This window comes from Cibotium barometz, chromosome 12 (genome assembly GCF_041138505.1).
Source record: "Cibotium barometz isolate CiBa-2024 chromosome 12, ASM4113850v1, whole genome shotgun sequence".
Taxonomy (NCBI): domain Eukaryota; kingdom Viridiplantae; phylum Streptophyta; class Polypodiopsida; order Cyatheales; family Cibotiaceae; genus Cibotium; species Cibotium barometz.
Window position 1 is genome coordinate 16,072,083 of NC_141057.1, and position 25,788 is coordinate 16,097,870.

At 44.9% G+C, this 25,788-nt stretch overlaps 1 protein-coding gene across 3 annotated transcripts in view; it reads right to left on the bottom strand.

The window, feature by feature from the left end:
- LOC147633124 (DUF21 domain-containing protein At4g14240-like) overlaps positions 1-25,788 on the bottom strand; it is a 164,159-nt gene that overhangs the window by 123,444 nt on the left and 14,927 nt on the right. The window lies entirely within an intron of this gene.

Sequence of the window (25,788 nt, forward strand, 5' to 3'; positions counted from 1 at the left end):
GCACATTCTTTCTTTCCTCTTCACTTAGTGAGAGGAAAGTGTTAGAACATCCCCTAGGTGCTATTGCAACAAAAAATGAAAAATAAACTCACTCTATCCTAGCAACTTCTAGCAAATCACTGCAAGCTGACGGTGGGTTCTTGCACATGCTCCTTTGCCAAGGGCCAAGGCTGCAGGCTCGCTCTCTTCCAGTCAAAGGAATAGGGTGACAAAACCGACAAAATTTTATCTTTTAAGGGCCAAGATGATGAACCCCATGTTTCTGGACATACCTATGAACCTAATTTCCCTTGGCTGGCTGCCTGTTTCTGCCTCCTCTGGACCCCATGTTTCTGGACATACCTATGAACCTAATTTCCCTATGTGGCCCCATGAATTCTGGAGTGGTGTTGCAAGATGAGCCCTTGTGCAAAAAGAAAGGAGTGTCTTCCCATGAGCAACTTTGGTTTTGCAAAAAGCGCTCCCTACATCTACGAAGTTCGCACCTCATACCCCTAACCTACCACTGCCACTGACAGCCCCCTTTCTCCCCCTTCTGCATTTTCACTTTTCGTTGTACCTTTCTTCTGTCTACCCTGAACTTAACTTTACCTTTCCCTTTTTCCCCCCTGCCCCTCCCACTTTCACTCTCCCACCAAACCTGTGTTTGCATTTGCTCCCGCCCTTTTTTCCCCAAGCCCCCAGCTCTTCTTCCCCTGCCTGCCTGCCTGCTCCCCCCAAAATGAATAAAAAACCCTTTCCCCTTCCTTGCCTTGCCCACAGCTCTCTTTTGAGCCTTGCCTGTTTTGTGACACAAGCTCTACACACATCAGAGGACTAGGAGCTGTGAGCACATCAAATCCCTTTCCACTTAGTCCACCCCCCTTCCTTCTTTGACATCATGGCAATCGACAATGATGTTAGAAGTCATCTCCTGTCTTTCTATAGACACCAGGGCCTTTGTTGTGGGTGTGCCCGCCCTTGTAGGTGTTGTTCTCATTTTTCCCCTCTCTCCATATTTTTTCCCCATTTTTCCCTATTTTTCCATGGTGTGGGTGGCTGCCCTATGCTGGCAGGATGACCCAGAAGCTGGCCGACTGCACTCGTGTGCATGTGTTCATTCCCTCGAGCAGGCCAACTGTTCTGTTCAGATCGTGGACCTTTTTTTGGCTGGCTGACTGGATGAGACTCAGTCGTGGGGTTGGCGGCTGCCTTTAGCACAGGCCGACTAGGTATTCGGGGCCATATAAAACGGCCCCATGGCCCCCATTCCATTTTGTGGTATTCCGGGATCTTCTTTGTGTATATAGAGCAGAGTTACATGCCTCTATCTCTCTCTCTCTTGTGCTGTTATTTTCTGCATTGCGTTTTGCTCTTGTGTTCCCAGATCTGGTCATCATCTCCGCTGCGTATTCTGACATGGTATCAGAGCCATAGGCTCTTGATAGTTCCTGGGATTTGTGTGAGCAAGAGGGGGACTGGTGTGTTGCTGATTGGTGGACTGTACGGGACTGTTTGGGAAGTGGAGAAGCAAGAGGACGGCAGGCTGATTTGCTGGACAGCCACTTGCAGGTGTAAGTTCTTCTTCGTTCCCACCCACCCACCCTTTTTTTTCAGAGTACATCCCCGCAATGGCAGATCTGTTAGAGATGGCCGAGAGGCATGTGAACATCCGTACACTCCCCACGTTCCCGGTGGACCGTCAATTGGACAGGAACAACTACCGCATATGAAAGGTTATGATGGAATCTGTTCTGGAGTCTTACGACCTCGCTAATTTCATCGTTGTTGGGGTTCCACGGCCGGAAGTAGAGGAAGGGGAGTTACCGTCGATCCGAAAGGACCGGGAGACACAGGCACAGATGTGGGATCGTGTCAACGCCAAGGTCCATTCGTTTATCTTCCTCAACTACACACCGCAGGTAATCAATCATGTAAAGTATATGACGCTGGCCAGAGGTATATGGCAGCATTTGGCATCTCTTTACAACAGGGTATCGCCCATGAAGAGGATTTCCTTGGAAGTACAGATGCGGGTTATGAGCCCTGCAAAGTTGTTGACGATGCGGGAGCATATTAACAAGTTGCAGGCTCTTCAACAGGAAGTTCTTTTGGGAAGGAGATATCATTAGAGGACATGGCCATAACGTTGCTGTTGCATTTGCCCTCTCAGTACTCAGCATTTTACTCGTCTTTGATTACCAATGGCAAGCTCAGCACCATCACGTGGGAGGAGCTTGTGCCCATGGTCTTGGACCAGGAGGAACGATTCAAGAACCCTCCTCAGGGTGGAGGTTCGGAGGCCTTAACTGGCCAGCGGTCGAAAGGCTATAACACGGGCAAAGGGAAGGCTTCATCGGAGAAGTCTTCTGAGAAGAAGTCAGTTTACAGACCACGAGAAACTAAAGGCAAAGAGGACCTGTAATGATTGTGGCGAGAAAGGCCACTATTGGAGGCAGTGTCCCAAGCGAAAGACCGAGAAGGGTGAAGATTCCTCAGTAGCAATCATGAAGACTCCGGCTTTTGTGCACCTGGAGGTGATGGACACCAATGTTTCATTTTCTTCAGGCAGGGAGGAGGTTGGAGGATTTTCCGCAACGGATACTCGAGAGTGGATCCTAGACACAGTGGTGCTTCCAGGCACATGACTCCTTCCCGTTCAAATTTACAGGATCTCTACAAGTATTCTGGTCACATTCTTACTGGGGATACATCCACTATCCCAGTTCACAGTGAGGGTAGGATGGAGATAGTTCCCGATGGCAGGGGGGAAGCATTCCTCCCAGGTGTTGTATGTTCCGTCACTTGGTTTTCATCTGTTGTTAGTGCATCAGGTTTGCAAGACTGGCGTACGGGTGAAGTTTGATGAGCATTTTGTTGCTCTCCGGGACAAATCAACAGGCCAGGTGGTTTGGGAAGGCGGAGTGGTGAATGGAGTTTACAAGCTTTCAGCACTCTCTCTCCCAGGTCCTCAGGTTTGTGATGAGTGGCAGTCTGGTATGGCCACTTAAGTGTGGATACGCTGCAAGTGCAGGCTTTCCGGGACCAGATGGTGGATAGCTTGTCAGTTGATGGCAGCAGTTGGCAGGAACTTTCCAGTACTGATGTTGGTGGTTCTTGTGTTCGTCAGTCAGAGAAAACTGAACAGGTAACTTATGCTCTCATGTCTCGTAGTATTCGGGACAAAGAAACTCTTATAGATGAGGAAGTTCTTTCCACAAGGACCTCTCAGAAAGCCACGCAGGTGGCAGTTGATTACTTGCAGAAGGAGTTGCATACTCCACGCTTTGTGGTTCCGGATACAGAGGGGATGGTTGACAGGTTTCAGAAGGCCTTGCGTCGTCTTCAGCAGGTTTCCAGGACTAGGCTTTGCACTATAACAGGTGTTGATCCTTGTGAGCAGTGTGATGCCTCTTTGACTCAGAAGCAGAATGGTTCATTGATCTGCTTGATGGACACCAGATTGGTCGGGAGCTTCCTGATGAGGCAGTTGAGCTCATGGTTGCAGATGACTCTTTGGGAGGCAGGATTGCGTATCCTGTGGTTTCTCCAGCATGCGAAGGATCATGGACTCTTTTACACAGGAGGGGGATTGATGGATGGAGTCCGACTCCACGGTTGGAGTGACTCAGTTTGGGGAGGAGATCCGGACACGAGGGGATCTACTTCAAGCCCAGGAGCAGTTTTATGGAGTAATAAGAGGCAATCATCTTTTGCCTTGTCGTCGACAGAGGCAGAGTACCGGGCTGCTTGTCATGCTGCTCGTGAGGTGGTGAGGTTGCAGAGGTTGCATTGCAGGATTGGGCTTCCACTGGAGAAACCCATGGTCATCCAGAGGCACTTTATTCGTGAACAAATTGTTGCTGATGACATCTTGCTAGAGTTCTATTCGACGGAGGACAGTACAGTGGACCTCTTCACGAAGTCGCTATCTCACGATTTGCTCAGGCGGCACCCCAGCTCCCTGTGGTTGGTTTCACAGCCAGGAGCTGAGAGGGGGTGTTAGAAGTCATCTCTTGTCTTTCTGTAGACACCAAGGTCTTTGTTGTGGGTGTGCAAGCCCTTGTAGGTGCTGTTCTCATTTTTCCCCACTCTCCATATTTTTTCCCCATTTTTTCCTACTTTTCCATGGTGGGTGGCTGCCCTAGGCTGGCAGGATGACCCAGAAGCTGGCCGACTGCACTCGTGTGCATGTGTTCATTCCCTGGAACAAGCTGACTGTTCTGTTTAGGTCGTGGACCTTTTTTTGGCTGGCCGACTGGATGAGACTCAGTCGTGGGGCTGGCGGCTGCCTTTAGCACAGGCCAACTAGGTGTTTGGGACCATATAAAATGGCCCCATGGCCCCCATTCCATTTTGTAGTATTCCGGGATCTTCTTGTGTATATAGAGCAGAGTTACACGCCTCTATCTCTCTCTCTCTTGTGCTGTTATTTTTTGCATTGCGTTTTGCTCTCGTGTTCCCAGATCTGGTCATCATCTCCGCTGCGTATTCTGACAAATGATCCGTGCCCCCCCTCCCCCCCCTCATAAGGACTCCATGACAGCACCTCCAACCACCCCCGACCAAGGCCACCCTTACCTGCTCTCTCACAAATGTGGACCTTCAGCTCTCCTCTTCATCAATTGCCTCCCTAGAAGCTGTAACATGCAATGGAAGTTTTCGTAATTTGAGGATCCTATCACACAAATGCTCACACCATCTTCTGTATCCTGAGTTTCGCGAGTTTAGCAATCCACTTTAAGACTTCAAACTTTGAGAGATTTGAAAGAGAGAGAGAGATAGAAACTGTACACCGTATGGGATCCCGAATTACCCACTGAAGGGCCCCCTATCCCGTTACCGGAATAGTATTTGCTTTATTTCTTTGAAGAGACTGACGATGGACCGACGATAAGCCAAACGCAAGATCTCGGAGGGCCAAGAGTCGGGCTGAACTATACACAGCTGTAGAAGCACCAATGATGACCAATCTCAAGCCTATGCACTCTTCCCAATGGATGTAGGAAGGTTGCAAATCTGAGGCTGAGAGAAGGGGCTGATTGGGACTGTTCTAGACTATGTATGAATGCTGAAAATGAGGTGCTGAGTTTTACCTTCACCAAGTGGCTATAGCAAAACGATGCATATGAGGATGCTGAAAACTGTATGAATGCTGAAAACGCAAGGGGATCTGTAGGCTGAATACTGTAGATGCTGTGTTTTACTGAATGAAGGCTGAATTGCTCAAGCGTTGATGCTCCTATATGCTGATGAGGAAAACGCTGAAGGCTGGTGTGCTGAATTCTGCAATCGCTTATGCTCCTTGTGCTGAAGGCTCCGAGTGATGAGGTCTTCAATGTTGATTATGATATGAATGAATGAATGGATTATATGTTCAGCTATTTATATGGACAGATGATGCTGGTCGGCTGGCTACATAGCTGGCCGACTGTATCTATCTTGGATAAAATAAATAAATGATGTAAAAATGCCCAAAAAATGTTGTAAATTATGAGAATAATACTAGATAAATTCTGATGAATGCTAGATGATATCTAAAGGCTTCTACAATGGTCTAAATGCAGTGGATGAATGCTATGCATTATGCAAAGTGTTTTCTAATGTAAACCCTAAGGCTTCTACCGACTCTCCATGCATGAATGCATCTCTTCAAGTGGGTTAAGGGACTTGGACTGACTGACTAACTATCTAAGGCTGAGAATGACCTACGTAGCTCGTGCCTGACTTATCCTAGACTGAGGATTACAATGGGGTCACGGCGTACGACAAATATCATCCTAAAAGGTGCTAATAATGTACAATGTTGCACTGATGATGATGAGCCATCTTGTCACCATGCACTACAGTGCAGAGTGCATGTGACAAAAGCCCTCTCTCATTTGCATGTTTACGAGCAGCAAACACAAGTTTACAAGAACTTTCTTTGACATCCTCATCTGTTCGAAAACATAGGACTATTGTCAACAAGCTCTCAAGCTGTGGAAGCATTAGCTTTCAGTGGCTGCTTTCAGGGGCTGCTTTCACAATGAAGGTGTCTTTTCTTGAGTAGCATATAAGGTGGGCAAATTTTCTGCTTATGTTTCATTCAAATTTTCACACTCCAAGGAGAAGAATGAATTTTACTGAAGCACTCTAAGCTCTCTAGAAAGCCACAAATACATGCACTATCGGTTGCCTATCATGAGGATTTGTCATCCCTCAATCAACCATGCATGAATCATGATACTTATTACCTGGATGATTATATCGTATCTATATGGGCAGCCATATAATAGGGGGCAGCACATCAGTATTATTCAATGCACGAGGGTTATTTGATGATGAAGAATGGGTTATCTATTTTTGCTACTCTTCAAAGGAAGGTGAAGGATGAGTTGCATGCTACTCCTTATTCGAAGCACTGAACAAATATTCCTTTTGGACTATCAGAAGCAGGGCATAGAGAAGTATGTCCAGCCATGTCTTCCATGCCAAAAGGTCAAGTATGTCAGACAAAGGTCTACTTCATTCAAACATTGTGAATTGCCTTACAACCATGAGAAAGTGTAGTGATGGCTTTTATCATTGATCTGTTGGGAATATATACCATCATAAGGCCAGATGAATTTGAACCTAACAAACGAGCTAAATAAATTTTTAATAACTAATTAGCAAAAACAAATTTTAAATGACTAATTCACTAAAACAAAATAAGTAAAAGACAAGAATACAAAAAGTGTGAACTTTACCTCAAAGATTGTCCAATCATGAAGTATAAGATCATCAACTTCATCATGCATAACATGGACTAGGTGCTATGACACCCCTACTCACGTCATCAACACGCAAGAGTAGGTGCAGGTTTACATATAAAAAAATTTGTCCCAACCAAGAGGACACAATTTTATACAGAGAACAACGTGCTGAGTTTCTATCACTTCTCTAGAGGTGAAGGGCAAACTCAGCCATGATGAAGGCTATCTTTTGTTAGAATTTGTGCATCTCTGTGTTTTGTGTTTTGGGGCTTTACCATTTTTTTGGTATTTTATACATTTTACTCCTATTTATCTATCCAGGGCCAGCCCTAGAGGCAATCGGCCAGATCCCTATTGCACTATATAAGGAGTTCCCCAATATTCACTCATTCATCCACTTCCCTTGCACATAGTTCAACACTCAGTTGCCGGCTATTGCCATTGTAAAGCTTTACTGCTGTTATAAAAGGTGATCTTGTCCAACTCTCTCAATCTCCTTTGTACTCTCTCTCACCATTTGGCCACCCAATTGGTCCACCCGTGCTTTCTTATCATGTATGTACATTGGACTAGTGTCCATGGCAGTTGTTTATGCCGGGGATTGATGCCACTCATGTGATACTGTAGACTTGGCTTTCCGTTGGGACTTGTGCCTCCGTGTACATGCCCGGAAATGCTTGGTGGATTGGTGTTCCATTGGGTCTGGTACCTCGTGTAATTGCCTGGAGCACGTCTATTTTGGTTTAGTCTCATGAACAGGGATTGTCCATACCAATGCTGCATTGCATAGCATCTTTATGTGCTTGCTTGCAATTGAAATTGCATGCTGTTTTCATGCTTGCTTGACCAATGTGTAGTTCCGCGTAAGGGGACGCCCGCCCGTGAACCGTGCGTGTGAAACTGTCTACTGACATGGTTGTGTGGCATGTGAACAGGTGGTAAGTATTACCCAATCTAGGCTCAAATAGCCCTTAGGACTTAGCCAATATTTATGAGTAAGTGCGTTCCTACTTCATTAAAGTTTGGGCGCCCAAAAGTCACTTATAAATTATGACCGCTTCCAAGTTCACAATCACTGAAGTCCCGAGGCGGACAAGACTCAATGTCCAGGACCTGATCCTCCCCTTTTACTCATAAATGGGCATCTCCCCATGTCCCTTCACCTGATTGGACCCCAATTCACTTACTTATTAAGAGAAAATTCGTGTTTTCTCTTCATGAAGATTTTTGGAGGCTGAAAACTCTGTTTTTCCACCATTTCTCACCATTTCCAAGCTCTCCATAGCCATACCCAACTTGCTAGGGTGTTTTCCAAGCTTCCAAGAGTGTTTCCAAGCGCTAACCACTCTCCTACTCACTCCCAATGACTGAAATTCAGCAAAACAGCTCTCATTTTTGCTGTAATTTCTGGTCTTTTTGCTGAAAACCCTAATTTCAGCCTTCCTTTCTCAAGTTGAACCATAGGGCTTCAAGCTTTCCCAAGGTTCCCTTCATCCTCTTGAAGACTTTTGTCACGAAGAAATGCGACAAATCGAAGATCTCTTCACTCCAAGGACTTCCATCGCGAAGACTTCCGCTGTCATCGACTATACTTGCTATTGGTAAGCTTTTATGCTTAAATATGGAAGCAAGTAGCAGGAGGGAGGAGCCGGATTACAAGATCACATACCCTGTGTAGTGTTCTCTTGTCCTACGTGCTCTCTTGCAGATTGTTGCTACCATGTGTTGGTGGAACAATAGAGAGCAGATGGTAGGAAACATGGGCACTTGAGAGGGTAGTGTGGATTGCAAGTCTACATCGACAACCACTTGTTTGCAATATTGTATTCATATGCATTGGTATGGAAATCTGGTCAGAAATGCCCATGACACTATGTACTTGATTCTCCCAAGATCAATATACTTTATTTGAGGGAGGGGTCAGCCTTTCCGGCTCATTGTATGTCTCTTGTCAATTCAGCAATTTACTTCTTGTATTTGAGCAAGTGTCCATCAAATCTTAGTGTATTTAAGTGTATTGATTAGCATTGTGTTCAACCAAGTTACACACTGCACACTTGTGTAGGAATTCATGGCCAAGCAATGTTCCTTGCTATTCGTAGTGGCATCTTGTTTCGAGGAAACAGGTTGGGAGGTGCTCTCTCCGAGGTGATTCCAGTATTCGCGATGCTCGATGGTCCATGGTTGCATCTTCACCGACCTATCTTCTTCCGACTCTCGCACACTTTGAGCTACAGAGGGGGTGTTAGAATTTGTATCTCTGTGTTTTGGAGCTTTACTATTTATTTGGTATTTTATACATTCTACTCCTATTTATTTGTCCAAGGCCAGCCCTAGAGGCAGTCGGCCAAGTCCCTACTGCACTATATAAGGAGTTCCCCATTATTCACTCATTCATTCACTTCCCTTGCCATTATAAAGCTTCATTGCTGTTATAAAAGGTGATCTCGTCCAACTCTCTCAATCTCCTTTGCTTCAACACTCAATTGCTAGCTATTGCCATTGTAAAGCTTTATTATTGTTATAAAAGGTGATCTTGTCCCACTCTGTCAATCTCCTTTGCACTCTCTCATATGTTTACTGTTTATGCTTCCACTTGTGCTATCTCCTTCAGCAGCAGTTACAACTAGACTAGCAAAAACAAATCACTCGCAAAAACAAATCATTGGTATCAGAGTATACGGTTCTCTTTCACTTCTATCGTGAGAGACGATCACCGTGAACAATAGCTATCTCTACACTTAGAACATTATGGACAGCCATACAATGAATGTTGGAGATGCTAATACAAGAGGCAGGGACAATGAAATGCATGCCTCCAATGCTTTACAGGATGAGCAAACTCATGTGGTGCACAATAGGGAACATGAATATGTGGGACAGCCATCCCGTGGCAAAGAGAAGATGCAGGAAGAAGAGTCCATAGTCTTGAGGGTTGAACTTACTCCTATGCAGGCTCTTCTCCATGCACAACAACAAGAATTGAATCTCTACCGCCGCGAGGATCCATTGGTACATGACCGTTTGAAGGCCAAGAAAGCTGAATCTTATATGGATCATGCAATGGCAATAATTGCTCAAGAGTTGCACATGCAACCAAGGGATGCAGCACGTGCATACTTGGCTCATACCGAGGATGCCTATGCAGAAAAGGCAACCATCCCACATGTCTTGGAATCCCCACAAGTGCCCAAACAAGAACTTATGTCTAAGAGGATGAATCTGCATGCTATGGGAGAGGAACAATCAGTGACTTCATGCCATGCAGGAATACCTTATGTAGCCCGTGCAGGATACAATGTTTATGGCAGTGGTCAAAATGTATGTCAAATGCCATTGCCGGCTGAAAATGTGCATGCACAACACATGCATCATGGGCTGCAATTTTCTGTTGGTGCAGGTATTCCGCGTATCTCTCATGCCACTCATGCCTTCGAGTGTGCTCGTGAGGGAGAAGTTATGGCTGAAAATGTATCAATGCATGTTGAGGGGCCAGCCATGCCTCATGCTTACAGGGCACATGTATCTATGCCTTATGCATCACCTTTTGGTCCAAAAATGATGCCAGTCACAGGGACTGTCCCAATGGACAAACATGTGGGAAAACATGTTGAGATGCACACACATGCATCAAAGTCTCATGACTTCAAAGCCGGAGACAAATCTGTGAAGTTTGACACATATCATGGGGAATATGATGCATCAAAGGCACTTGCTTTTATTGCCCAGTTTGATATTGCTTTCAGTGTGATGAGGATTTCACTCAGAAATCCATGATCCGGCATGTGTTCATGAAAGGCACTACTGCCCATTGGTGGCTCACGGAGAAGCTCTCACCGAATCCTGTTAGATCATGGGAAGAGTTCAAGGAGAGGTTCTATGCTCAATTCTTGCCTCCCAATGCATTGAATGAGAGAACAATGAAGTGGGATTGGGTAAAGCAAAATGAGAGGGAATCGGTAAATGCATATGTACAAAAGTTTTGAAAAGTGCTTTTGGAGGTGTCTCCATTTATGCATGTCACCGAGACGGAAAGGAAGAGAAGGTTTCAATCGGGATTGCAACCCGTGTACAAAGCGGAACTACAAATGTATCATGGTCATACCTTACACCAATTAATCGCAGCCGCCGCCGCCACCGCCACCAAGCAATTGGAACTCAAATTGAGTCGATCCAATAAGGCTAAACCCTCATTTCAAGGCAAAGAGAGGGCTCTCCAAAACCTGCAAAATGATGGACAGCCACCTAAAAAGGACCAAAACCAAGATAAAAATGATCCAAAGGCTCAAAATAACACTACCAAGAAGCATCCCTTCAAACTGAGAGCCTATGGTCTCACTCCGGAACAGAAAAAGTAATATATGAGTGAGGGGAAATGCTTTACTTGTGGTAGCACCGAGCATATTGCAAAGGCATGCCCAAACAAGAAGAAGCATGATAATGCAACTGCATCAAAGCCTAATGTGCATATGGTTCCGGATGTGCAAGGCAACACTTCACATGATAGCAAAGATAGGGTTGTATGTAAAGCTTGGGAACAGCTCAAAGATCAGCCCGCTTTGTTCATGTTTGATGATTGTGCATCTGAAAATTTCATATCCACACAGATGGCAGCTGCTTTGGGTATTGAAGTGGAGGACATGGGTCCTCAAATTGAAGCAGGGACTGCCTTTGTTGGTAGAGAAGTGTAGGTCATGCCTATTTTTGGCAAGTTGCGCATACACATTCAAGGCTATGTGGATCATGAGGATTTTCTTGTGGCACCTTTGAATGGCTGTGATGTATTGCTTGGAACCGAAAGATCATCGCATTGATCTTGTGCCGGGTAGCTCACCACCTAATAGGGCAGCCTATCGTGTAAGTGCATCCCAAAAAGAGAAGATCATGAAGCAAGTGAATGAGCTTCTTGAGAAGGGTTTGGTTCAACCAAGCTCTTCCCCATATTGTTCACCCGTCCTCTTGGTTCAAAAGAAGGATGGATCCTTTCGTATGTGTGTGGATTATAGAGCTTTGAATAAGGATGGATCCTTTCGTATGTGTGTGGATTATAGAGCTTTGAATAAGCTTACCATCAAGAATCGGTTTCCAATTCCACGCATAGACGACATCCTTGACAAGTTGGATGGATCCGCATGCTTTAGCCGAATTGATCTCGAGTGGGTATCATCAAGTGCGTGTAGTATCTGAAGATGTACACAAAACTGCTTTCAGGTCAACATTTGGGCTTTATGTTATGCCTTTTGGTCTTACAAATGCCCCGGCTACATTCAATAGAATGATGGATCGCATATTCCGTGGGTACAGGAAATTTACAAGTGTCTTCTTTGATGACATCCTAGTCTTCTCAAAGACCGAAGAAGAGCATAAAGCTCATTTGGCTATTGTTTTTGAAGAGCTCCATAAGCATAAACTCTTCATAAATGCAAAGAAGAGTGAGTTCTTCTTGTCAAAGATACATTATCTTGGGCATATTGTGTCCAAAGATGGGGTGCGGATGGATCCTACAAAGATTGATGCAATTCGGAATTGGCCCGAATTGAGTTCGGTGCATGAGATCCGTAGTTTTCTTGGATTATGCTCTTACTACCACAGGTTCATTCGGCACTTTGCATGGATTGCTTCTCCTTTACATGATTTGACAAAGAAGAAGGCCGTGTTCAAATGGACTAATGTAAAGAGAGATGCATTCCTCATTGAAAGATGCAACTACTCATGGTCCAGTGTTGATCATTCCGGATTTGCAAAAGCCTTTTTGTGTGGAATGTGATGCATCTGGAAATTGCATAGGAGCTGTCCTTAATCAAGAGGGACATGCCGTGGCTTATGAGAGTCGTAGATTGCATGATGCAGAGCTATCTCTTGACATTTATGAGAAAGAGCTCTTGGCTGTAATTCATGCACTTACTATATGGAAACATTACCTTCTTGGAGCTGATTTCACTGTGAAGACAGATCACCGGAGTTTGAGATATTTTCTTACCCAAACTAAGTTGTCAGAGAAGCATATGAGGATGGCCAATTTCCTCTCTATGTTTCATTTTCAGATCTTGCACACCCCGAGAAAGAAGAATGTAGTGGCCAATGCATTGTCACGAAAGCTGTATGTAACAGCTATCTCGGTTGCCACTCATGGAGACTTGTCTACCATGCGTGATTTGTATCATACAGATGCTGATTTTGCGACTATTTGGGCTGATTTGATGGCTGGTCATGCACATGCCTCATATGTGATCACAGAGAGTTATCTCATGAAAGATAATTGCCTATGTGTGGTGTCTGACATGAGGCAAAAGGTTTTGGATGAGTGCCATGCTCCTCCATATGCTGGTCATAGAGACATAATGCCTACTACGCACACGGTACTTCTTTTGGCCAAGTATGCAGAAGGACATAGAGGCACATGTACGTGCATGTATCACCTGTCAAAAAGTCAAATTTGATAGGCAAAAGGCACCAGGTTTGCTTCAGCCATTGCCTATTCCCACGCAGCCATGGGAAAGTATTACAATGGATTTCATTATGGACTTGCCACGTACCCAACAGGGTAATGATGCAATTTGGACAATTGTGGACAGGTTTAGCAAGCAAGCTCATTTCTTGCTGGTCAAAAAGACCATCAAAGCTAAGCATATGGTTAAAATATATCTTGCACAAGTGTTCAAACATAATGGAATGCCGAAGTCCATTGTGGGGGATAGAGATCCCAGGACTACAAGTCTCTTTTGGCAGGCCTTATTTGATAATATGGGCACCAAATTGGACTTCTCATCAGCTTATCATCCTCAAACGAATGGGCAAAGTGAGGCTGCAAATTCAGCCGTGTTGGATCTCTTGAAATGTTATGTGGCGGTTCAGAAGTCTTCTTGGGAGAAGTACTTACCGCTTGTGGAATTTGCATACAACAACACGGTGCATGCATCGACGGGAAAGGCCCCGTTTGAGTATGGTAAGGTGGTTTTGCTGTCAGAATACGCAGCGGAGATGATGACCAAATCTGGGAACACGAGCAAAAACGCAGGCAGAAAAACAGCACAAGAGAGAGAGAGATGTAGGCGTGTAACTCTGCTCTATATACACAAGAAGATCCCGAGAAATGATACAAATAAGGTATGGGAGCTGGGGTCCTATATATACCTCCCATAGAGGGCAGTCGGCCAACAGAAAGAATGCCCACGACTGATGAAAAGGTCCCACGACTGCATAAATGCAGTCGGCCAGCATACAGATGCCCACGACTGATGAAAACCAGTCGGCCAGCAGCCCTGAAGCCCACGATTGATGAACATCCAGTCGGCCAGCACTGGGGTGCTCTTGGCATCATCTGGCAGCCCTCCCAAGCCTCAGAAAAATGGGAAAAAATAGGGGAAAATACGGGGAGTGAGGAAAAATGATAAAACACCTGATAAGGGTGGGCACACCCACAACAAAGGCCCTGGTGTATAAATCTAGACAGGAGATGACTTCTAACACCCCCTCTCAGCTCCTGGCTGAGAAACCAACCACTGGGAGCTGGGGTGCCGCCTGAGCAAATCCTGAGAGAGCGACTTCGTGAAGAGGTCCACCGTACTGTCCTCCGTCGAACAGAACTCCAGCAAGATGTCATCAGCAACGATCTGTTCACAAACAAAGTGCCTCTGGATGACCATGGGTTCCTCCAGTGGAAGCCCAAACCTGCAATGTAACCTCCTCCTGCTCCGTAAAACTGCTCCTGGGCTATAAGTAGATCCCCTCGTGTCCGAATCTCTTCCCCAAACCGAGTCACTCCAACCGTGGAGTCGGACTCCATCCAACAATCCCCCTCCTGTGTACAAGAGTCCCTGATCCTTCGCATGCCGCAGAAACCACAGGAAACGCAATCCTGCCTCCCAAAGAGACATCTGCAACCATGAGCTCAACCGCCTCATTAGGAAGCTCCCGTCCAATCTGGTGTCCATCAACCAGAACAATGAACCATACAGCTTCTGAGTCAAAGAGACATCACACTGCTCACAAGGATCAACACCTGTTACGGTGCACAAACAAGTCCTGGAAACCTGATGAAACCTGTCAACCACCCCCTCTGAATCCGGAACCATAAAGCCTAGAGAAACCACCTCCTTCTGTAAGTAAGCACCTGTCACCTGCCTGGCTTTCCGAAAGGTCCCCGTGGAAAGAACATCCTCATCTACTGAAGGTTCTATGTCCCGAACACGACGAGACATCAGAGCATAAGTGACCTGTTCAGCTTCCTCTGACTCACGAACACAAGAACTACCAACATCAGTACTAGAAAGTTCCTGCCAACTGCTGCCATCTACTGGCAAGCTATCCACCACCTGGTCTCGGAAAGCCCGCACCTGCAGCGTATCCACACTTGAGTAGCCATTACCAGACTGCCACTCATCACAATCCTGAGGACCTGGGAGAGAGAGTGCTGAAAGCCTATAAACTCCATTCTCCACTCCGCGTTCCCAAACCACTTGGCCTGTTGCTTTGTCCCGGAGAGCAACAAAATGCTCATCAAACTCCACCCGTACACCAGTCTTGCAAACCTGATGCACTGACAACAGATGAAAACCAAGTGCCGGAACATACAACACCTGGGAGGAATGCTTCCCCCCTCTGCCATCGGGAACTATCTCCATCCTGCCCTCACTGTGAACTGGGATAGTGGACGTATCCCCAGTAAGAATATGACCAGAAAGCCTGCAGAGATCTTGTAAACCGAAACGAGAAGGAGTCATGTGCCTGGAAGCACCACTATCGAGAATCCACTCCCGAGTATCCGTTGCGGAGAGTCCTCCAATCTCCTCCCTGCCTGAAGAAAATGAAGCATCGGTGTCCATCACCTCCACGTGCACAAAAGCCGGAGTCTTCATGATTGCTGCTGAGGAGTCTTCACCCTTCTCGGTCTTCCGCTTGGGACACTGCCTCCAGTAGTGGCCTTTCTCGCCACAATCATTACAGGTCCTCTCTGCCTTCAGTTTCTCGCGGTCAGCGTCGGACTTCTTCGCAGAAGACTTCTCCGATGAAGCCTTCCCTTTGCCCGAGTTACGGCCTTTCGACCGTTGGCCAGTAAAGGCCTCCGAACCTCCACCCTGAGGAGGGTTCGTGAATCGTTCCTCCTAGTCCAGGACCATGGGCACAAGCTCCTCCCACGTGATGGTGCTGAGCCTGCCACTGGTAATCAAAGAGGAGTAAAATGCTGAGTACGAAGAGGGCAAATGTGACAGCAACGTGATGGCCATGTCCTCTGACGATATCTCCTTCCCAGCCTGAAGAACTTCCTGCTGAAGAGCCTGCAGCTTGTTAATATGCTCCCGCATCGTCGACGACTTTGCAGGGCTCATAACCCGCATCTGTACTTCCAAGGAAATCCTCTTCATGGGCGATACCCTGTTGTAAAGTGAGGCCAAATGCTGCCATATACCTCTGGCTAGCGTCATGTGCTTTACATGATTGATTACCTGTGGTGTGCAGTTGAGGAAAATAAACAAACGAACCCTGGCGTTGACACGATCCCACATCTGTGTCTGGGCCTCCCGGTCCTTTCGGGTTGACGGTAACTCCCCTTCCTCTACTTCCGGCCGTGGAACACCAACAACGACGAAATCGGCGAGGTCGTAAGACTCTAGAACAGATTCCATCATCACCTTCCATATGCCGTAGTTGCTCCCGTCCAACTGACGGTCCACCGGGAACGTGGGGAGTGTCGGGATCTTCACATGTCTCTCGGCCATCTCAAACAGATCTGCCATAGCGGGGATGTACTCTGAAAAGGGTGGGTGGGTGGGAACAAAGAAGAACTAAAACCTGCAAGTGGCTGTCCAGCAAATCAGCCCGCCTTCCTCTTGCTTCTCCTCTTCCCGAACAGTCCAAAACAGTCCACCAATCAGCCACAAAACAGTCCCCCTCTTGCTCACACAAATCCCAAGACCTATCTAGAGCCTAGGGCTCTGATACCATGTCAGAATACGCAACGGAGATGATGACCAAATCTGGGAACACGAGCAAAAACGCAGGCAGAAAAACAGCACAAGAGAGAGAGAGAGAGATGTAGACGTGTAACTCTGCTCTATATACACAAGAAGATCCCGAGAAATGATACAAATAAGGTATGGGGGCTGGGGTCCTATATATACCTCCCATAGAGGGCAGTCGGCCAGCAGAAAGAATGCCCACGACTGATGAAAAGGTCCCACGACTGCATAAATGCAGTCGGCCAGCATACAGATGCCCACGACTGATGAAAACCAGTCGGCCAGCAGCCCTGAAGTCCACGACTGATGAACATCCAGTCGGCCAGCACTGGGGTGCTCTTGGCATCATCTGGCAGCCCTCCCAAGCCTCGGAAAAATGGAAAAAAATAGGGAAAAAATACGGGGAGTGAGGAAAAATGATAAAACACCTGATAAGGGCGGGCACACCCACAACAAAGGCCCTGGTGTATAAATCTAGACAGGAGATGACTTCTATCATTTGCCACCCATCCTTCACACAAAGGATGAGATATTTGCAGCTGATGAGTATGTAATAGACTTGGATATTGCTTTTGCTCAGGTGCGGACAGCCACTGCAAGGTCACAAGACAAGCATAAAAAGGCTGCCGACAAGCATTGAAGACAATCGGATGTTAAAGAGAATGATTGGGTATTGTTAAAATTTGAGAAAGCAAGACTTGCAAAGAGGCCTGGCAAAGAGGGTGCATATCCTAAGCTTGCAACCAGGTACTATGGGCCTTATCGAGTGATCGACAAGATCAATGAAGTGGCTTTCAGATTGGCATTACCTAGTCATTGACACATACACAATGCTTTTTATGTGAGTCTCCTTCGCAAGTATGTAGGGCCGGAGCCCAGTGAAATGGTCATTGAGGATCCACCAAAAGTGGATGAACTTGAGGAGATCTTGCAGCCAGAGCAAATTGTGTATCACAAGGAACGCAAGCTTGCTGCAGGCAAAGTTGTGCGGCGTTACCTTGTGAAGTTTAGGAACTATCTTTCCATTGATGCTAAATGGGTAGATGAAGAGTTCTTCAAAGATTGCCCGCATGTGCTTCAGACATATTTGGATGCTTTTCAGTTGCGGACAACTATTTAGAAGCCAAGGGGGGTGTCACCATTTGGCTACCCAATTGGTCCACCCGTGCTTTCTTATCATGTATGTACATTGGACTGGTGTCCATGGCAGCTGTTTATGCCGGGGATTGATGCCACTCATGTGATACTATAGACTTGGCTTTCCGTTGGGACTTGTGCCTCCGTGTATATGCCCGGAAATGCTTGGTGGATTGGTGTTCCATTGGGCCTGGTACCTCGTGTACTTGCCTGGAGCACGTCTATTTTAGTATAGTCTCATGAACGGCGATTGTCCATACCAATGCTACATTGCATAGCATCTTTATGTGCTTGCTTGCAATTGAAATTGCTTGCTGTTTTCATGCTTGCTTGACCAATGTGTAGTTTCGGGTAAGGGGCGCTCGCCCGTGAACCGTGCGTGTGAAACTGTCTACTGACATGGTTGTGTGGCATGTGAACAGGTGGTAAGTATTACCCAATCTAGGCTCAAATAGCCCTTAGGACTTAGCCAATATTTATGAGTGAGTGCGTTCCTACTTCATTAAAGTTTGGGAGTCCAAAAGTCACTTATAAATTATGACCGCTTCCAAGTTCACACTCACTAAAGTCCCGAGGCGGACAAGACTCAATGTCCAGGACCTGATCCTCCCCTTTTACTCATAAATGGGCATCTCCCCATGTCCCTTCACCTGATTGGACCCCAATTCACTTACTTATTAAGAGAAAATTCGTGTTTTCTCTTCATGAAGATTTTTGGAGGCTGAAAACTCTGTTTTTCCACCATTTCTCTCCATTTCCAAGCTCTCCATAGCCATACCCAACTTGCTAGGGTGTTTTCCAAGCTTCTAAGAGTGTTTCCAAGCGCTAATCACTCTCCTACTCACTCCCAATGACTGAAATTCAGCAAAACAGCTCTCATTTTTGCTGTGATTTCTGGTCTTTTTGCTGAAAACCCTAATTTCAGCCTTCCTTTCTCAAGTTGAACCATAGGGGAAGCTTTCCCAAGGTTCCCTTCATCATCTTGAAGACTTTTGTCGCGAAGAAAGGCGACAAATCGAAGATCTCAACACTCCAAGGACTTCCATCGCGAAGACTTCCGCTGTCATCGACTCTACTTGCTATTGGTAAGCTTTTATGCTTAAATATGGGAGCAAGTAGCAGGAGGGAGGAACCGGATTACAAGATCACATACCCTGTGTAGTGTTCTCTTGTCCTACGTGCTCTCTTGCAGATTGTTGCTACCATGTGTTGGTGGAACAATAGAGAGCAGATGGTAGGGAACATGGGCACTTGAGAGGGTAGTGTGGGTTGCAAGTCTACATCGACAACCACTTGTTTGCAATATTGTATTCATATGCATTGGTATGGAAATCTGGCCAGAAATGCCCATGACACTATGTACTTGATTCTCCCAAGATCAATATACTTTATTTGAGGGAGGGTTCGGCCGTTCTGGCTCATTGTGTGTCTCTTGTCAATTCAGCAATTTACTTCTTGTATTTGAGCAAGTGTCCATCAAATCTTAGTGTATTTAAGTGTATTGATTAGCATTGTGTTCAACCAAGTTACACTCTCATATGTTTACTGTTTATGCTTCCGCTTGTGCTCTCTCCTTCATGGTATATCATACACTTAAGTCCAGGCTGCTCCAAACTCCACAAATCTGCCCACCTTTCCCTCCTTTGCATTGCGTTTTTCTCCATATCTCTCCCGGCTGTAGATCTGTGACAACAAGTGGCTGCGTTTCCCAATTGTGCTGCATTTTCAGGTCCAGCCAGCTTGCTGTTTGCTGCCGGCCAGCTTGGTGGCTATGTTTTCTCCTACAAAGGCAATCCGGCCAGTTTACTTGGCTGCGTTTTCTTCTACAAAGACAAAAGGTGGAGTTGTAACTGTGTTTTCTGCACCAGCATCTGTTTTTGGTGAGATCTTTGCATTTGGTGCTGCCAGACAAGTAGCCCTACATTATCTTCTTCCTCCACTAATCCCTGCCCTTCCGGTAGGACGTTCCCGTTGGATCTTGGACTGTTTTGCTGGTCTTGCCTCTTTCTCTCTCAGGTTTGAGAGGGGCTGATTGTCCCTAGTGCCTCGCTTCAGAGAAGTGTTTGAGAACTGAGATTTGTTCTTTGTTGCTATGGATATGGCTCCCCCCTATACGAACAAGGATGACAAGTTGAAAGGACCCAACTATGCTCATTGGAAGCTTCAGATGCGGATCTACTTAGGAAGCCCAAGAGTCCTCAAAACTTCAGGAGGTGGACTCAAGATCAAGAGGATGAATTTGTTGTGGAATTACAAGACTGGGAGAATCAGGACTCGAAGGCATATTCTGTGTTTGTGCAGACCATCACTAAGGAGGTCTCACCGACAGTGCAAACTCTCACCAGTGCTCATCAGGTATGGTCAAAATTGGAGGATCTCTTTGCTCGAGATTCATCAATGAGAGCAGTTACCTTGCAAGGTCAGCTCGACACTTTGTTATTTCTTGAAGGCAGTTCCATGGAGTCGTTCTTCATGAAGGCCAAGGTTATCCTCGGTTACTGGCTATGGGTACTTTGTCCTCTTCACAGTTGGCTGCTCTTATCCTCACCAAGCTTCCTCCGGACTATGATGTGATTTCTCGATCTTTGCGGTGCCAAGTCACATCCACTCAATTGGATTTTGATGATCTTAGCTCTCTACTTTTGGAGGAGGAGTCGGTTCTTGTCTCACATGGTTAATTGAAGGTGTCGGTCAACAATTCTGACCAAGCACTTCCCTCATCTGGCAAGACATGGTTATCTTTGGTGCAGCAGAGATTATGAACTGAATCTATTCCAAGTTTATTGTTCGAGGCTTTTGGGACGTGATGTGTTCCATTCACTATTGGGGATTATGAATGCAGTGTGTCCAGCAGCTCATCACCTATTCTTGGAGTTCACTGTGTCACCATTTGGCCACCCAACTGGTCCACCCGTGCTTTCTTATCATGTATGTACATTCGACTGGTGTGCATGTCAGTTGTATATACCAGGGATTGATGCCACTCATGTGATACTATGGACTTGGCTTTCCGTTGGGACTTATGCCTCCACGCACATGCCCGGAAATGCTTGGTGGATTGGTGTTCCATTGGGTCTGGTACCTCGTGTACTTGCCTGGAGCAAGTCTATTTCGGTATGGTCTCATGAACGGGGATTGTCCATACCAATGCTGCATTGCGTAGCATCTTTATGTGCTTGCTTGCAATTGAAATTGCATGATGTTTTCATGCTTGCTTGACCAATGTGTAGTTCCGAGTAAGGGGACGCCCTCCCGCGAACCGTGCGTGTGAAGCTGTCTGCTGACATGGTTATGTGGCATGTGACAGGTGGTAAGTATTGGTCATAAACCTAGCCTTAGGTATTAGCACTAATTTATAAGTGAACGTGTACACACTTCATTAAGTTTTGGGCGACCAAAACTCACTTATAAATTATGACCAGCCCAGTGTTCACACACACTGATGTCCCAAGGTAGACATAACCCAATGTCCACCGCCCAGACCTTATCCCCTTTCTACAAAGGGAGTAACCAGCCATGTGTCCACTCTAGCTTGCTCCACAAAGCACCTGCCTGCCACCTACACTGGACAACTCACCACCTCATTCCTCCTCTCTCTAGAGATGGGCGCCTCCTTCATGAGGACTGTTGGGCTGCATTTTTTGCACTTTCTCCTTCCCAACTCCATTTCCAAGCTTTCTAAGGTGTTTCTCAAGCTTCCAAGAGTGTTTCCGGATGCTAATCACTCTTCTACAAACTCCAAATGACTGAAATTCAGCAAAACAGCTCTCTTTATTGCTGTAATTTCTCATTTTTTTGGCTAAAAACCCTAATTTCGCCCCTCCTTTCTCAAGTTGAACCTTAGGAGAAGCTTTCCCAAGGTTCCCTTCATCCTCTTGAAGACTTTTGTCGCGAAGAAATGCGACAAATCGAAGATCTCTTCACTCCAAGGACTTCCATCACGAAGACTTCCGCTGTCATCGACTCTACTTGCTATTGGTAAGCTTTTATGCTTAAATATGGAAGCAAGTAGCAGGAGGGAGGAACCGGATTACAAGATCACATACCCTGTGTATTGTTCTCTTGTCCTACGTGCTCTCTTGCAGATTGTTGCTACCATGTGTTGGTGGAACAATAGAGAGCAGATGGTAGGGAACATGGGCACTTGAGAGGGTAGTGTGGATTGCAAGTCTACATCGACAACCACTTGTTTGCAATATTGTATTCATATGCATTGGTATGGAAATCTGGTCAGAAATGCCCATGACACTATGTACTTGATTCTCCCAAGATCAATATACTTTATTTGAGGGAGGGGTTGGCCGTTCCGGCTCATTGTATGTCTCTTGTCAATTCAACAATTTGCTTCTTGTATTTGAGCAAGTGTCCATCAAATCTTAGTGTATTTAAGTGTATTGATTAGCATTGTGTTCAACCAAGTTACACACTGCACACTTGTGTATGAATTCATGACCAAGCAATGTTCCTTGCTATTCGTAGTGGCATCTTGTTTCGAGGAAACGGGGTGTTAGAATTTGTATATCTCTGTGTTTTGGAGCTTTACTATTTATTTGGTATTTTATACATTTTACTCCTATTTATTTGTCCAAGGCCAGCCCTAGAGGCAGTCGGCCAAGTCCCTACTGCACTATATAAGGAGTTCCCCATTATTCACTCATTCATTCACTTCCCTTGCCATTGTAAAGCTTCATTGCTGTTATAAAAGGTGATCTCGTCCAACTCTCTCAATCTCCTTTGCTTCAACACTCAATTGCTAGCTATTGCCATTGTAAAGCTTTATTATTGTTATAAAAGGTGATCTTGTCCCACTCTCTCAATCTCCTTTGCACTCTCTCATATGTTTACTGTTTATGCTTCCGCTTGTGCTATCTCCTTCAGCAGCAGTTACAACTAGACTAGCACAAGCAAATCACTGGCAAAAACAAATCACTTCTCTATTAACGCAATGATTATGCAAGACTGGAAGCAATGATAAATAACAACTAAGAGCTAAAATGATCTAAACCAAAAATGGGCTTTTAAGCTCCCCATTTTTGTGAAACTTATTACTTATAATCTTAATTCCAAAAGCAAAAATCTCCACGATATATCTACTTCGATTCAAAAATCAACGAACTTTGCTTAAAACCTTTTTAAAGCAATAATCCTTTTGCACAAGCAAATTGATGAGTTGGCAAACTTGAGTAATAAAAGCAAACTTGTTTGAACAAATACGAGAGAATCTAAATAACTGAGAAGAGACAACACCAAAATTAGTTATTTTAGAAATGTTATAAGTAAAGTGAGGCATTCTTATGATATTTAAGTTGGAATACTCGGGTTGTAAACGTTTATCATATATATCTACATCTAAACCAACACAAGATTGAGAAATCTTAAGGTCTAAAAAAGAACAATGGTCATTTTTTGCAGTGCAGTCGAGTTCACAAAACTCTTTGGGATAAATTCCTCCACCTAGAGAGGAAGGATTTAAATACATAAAGTCTTGGAAATCAAGAATATTGGAAACAAAAAGATCATCAACAAAACGTCTCACTTGACAAAGATTGTCGAGAAAGACAAATCACGTATCAACGGAAACTAGGCGTTCCATAAATTCATATTCATATGTAAAAAGATAAAAGTTGGCAAGAAAAACGGCTCAGTTAGTACCCATAGGAGAACGAGGATCACTCCCACTCAATCTTTTAAGATCCAACTACAATCTGTAGGTACATCCTTCTTTCTAAGCAAATTTCTCCAAAACTCATGAACACTCACCAAAACGGCTTTAAAGCAATTACTCAACCATTTTGAGACCGAAGTTAAAGAGGTATTACTAGAGGTAGCTATAAATCTAGGCTTCTTGGGATGTTTATGAAACTTCCAAATAGCATAAAGAAAAGGTAACTTATTGCTCACCTTGAAACCAAAAGATCTGTAAAAATCTTGGTGTTTTGCAATAATCTCTCTTGGCGAGAGAGAGCTACTTTCATACGTTTGAGAAGAAGAGTTAACTTCTTTCAAAAGACATTCTAAATAGAACTTTTTGCATGTAAACACAAAATTATTAGAACATTTGTCTACATAGAAAATTACGAAATCTCGATGAAACTTACGAAGAGAAATTAAATCACTTGAAGATCAAGAGATGCCATTAGAGCAAATAGTACTTGAATGGGATTCCATAAGTTTTAAAGAGACCTTTTTTAGAACCGTAGCTTTCCAATGAGAAACAATGCATTGAACTCCAAGAGACTCTTCTAACTTATTGACAAAATTAGAGATACCCTTATCAATAGCTTTCAAAAGGCAAGAGTCGACCGAAGAGGAAACTCTGAATTTAGTACCTTTCATTAATAGCTCTTTAAGCGACACATAAGGAAGAATAAAACAATCAGCTGTAACTATATGCCCTAAAGACTCATCCACAAAAGACAAGAAAGCGGCCTTGTTACAACAACATTGACCATTAAGAATGGTTGATTTAGTAGGCTCTTTCAAGTTCCTGCCAATATCTAAATAATTAAATGCTTTCTGTCCTAAGGTTTTTACGTACTTGAAGGCCATGAATCCACACCTTCTTGACATAAGGGGGAAGAGAGTCCATAGCCTCAGGTAAACACAAAATGGAGCTCAAACCTATCTTATCTAGATTGGGGAAAGTGAATACAATAATTAGCAAATCCTTTTTCACAAGAAAATAACACGGGACAGAGAATTTGGACTTAAGATACTTACCTAACAAAAGCTTTAATTGAATGCTATGAGATCTACTAATCCCCACATCCTCAAAAGAAAAGTTTTCTAAAGTATAAAGAATTTTAAAGAGATTTGTGACATTATACATATCAAAAAATTTATAAGAGAAAAGACCTGAAGTCATGATCCTATCTAAGTGTAATAATCTTCGATTGTAGTCTCTAGAAGCAAAAACTCTTCTGTTTAAAGCACTCACAAGCTCTACCACATGGTTTACTATACCTTCAACTTCTATGTCATGACGATACTCTTGTTCTAAGATTGGATGATGTTCTCCATTTACATCAATAGGAAAATGAGAAAGAAGAAGAGCAGGACCAGGAAGAGAAGTACTATAAGAGGCTTTAGACATCCAAACCCCTCTACTAGAAAAAAATTTTGTTGGGAAAATCAAAGTAAAAGGAGTTTTGTATGAATGTGTGAACTGGACCTTAAATAAAGTGGTTCCTGTGTGTGAACAACCGCTAAGTGTGTAAGGGTTCTTTGTACTTGGGAACAAGGACTTATGTAAGCAATGATGTGTAAAAGTGACACCTCAATGGATACTTGGCACCTCATCTCGACATGTGGCATGTGTGGTGGCGGCATATGCCCACACCTTGTAAGGGGGATCTCTCCTATTTAAAAGACCATTATCATAATGTAAATATAACAACACTTGCAAAGATGTAGCCCTCTTGTACATCAAGCTTTTATTAGTTTAGGATTAATCATGTTAAGCTTTTAATTCTTGCCCTAGGGCTGTCCTACAGCCCCTCCATGGCTGGTGGGTTCAGCCTGGGCCTTCCTGGCCCTCATGAGGGTGGTTGCACACCATTCCCATGCCCACACTAAGATACGGGGTAGCCCTATGGGCTGGCCCCTAGTCCTAAACACTAACTACTCAGTGATCTGGCATCCGGTACCATACCCGATACACAAAATCACTAACATCATTCTAGAGGGAGACTCACAGCGCGGACTCGCACTGTTTCATGTGCAGGACAGTGCACACCTGACCTTAGACTCCTGTGCAGGACAACGCACACCTGACCTCGGACATCTGAGATGGATCCCTGGCTGACTCATCTCGGACTGGGCTCACATGGGACCAGTTCACCATCCCAAGTCCTGCACCTTCTGTACAGAAATGTCTACGTGGCATCCAAGTGCGGGATGCACGTGACATCCCCTTTTGCTTAACTTGACGGAAGCTACATAGCCTCCAAATAATCCGTCAATAACGCCGGATAGTC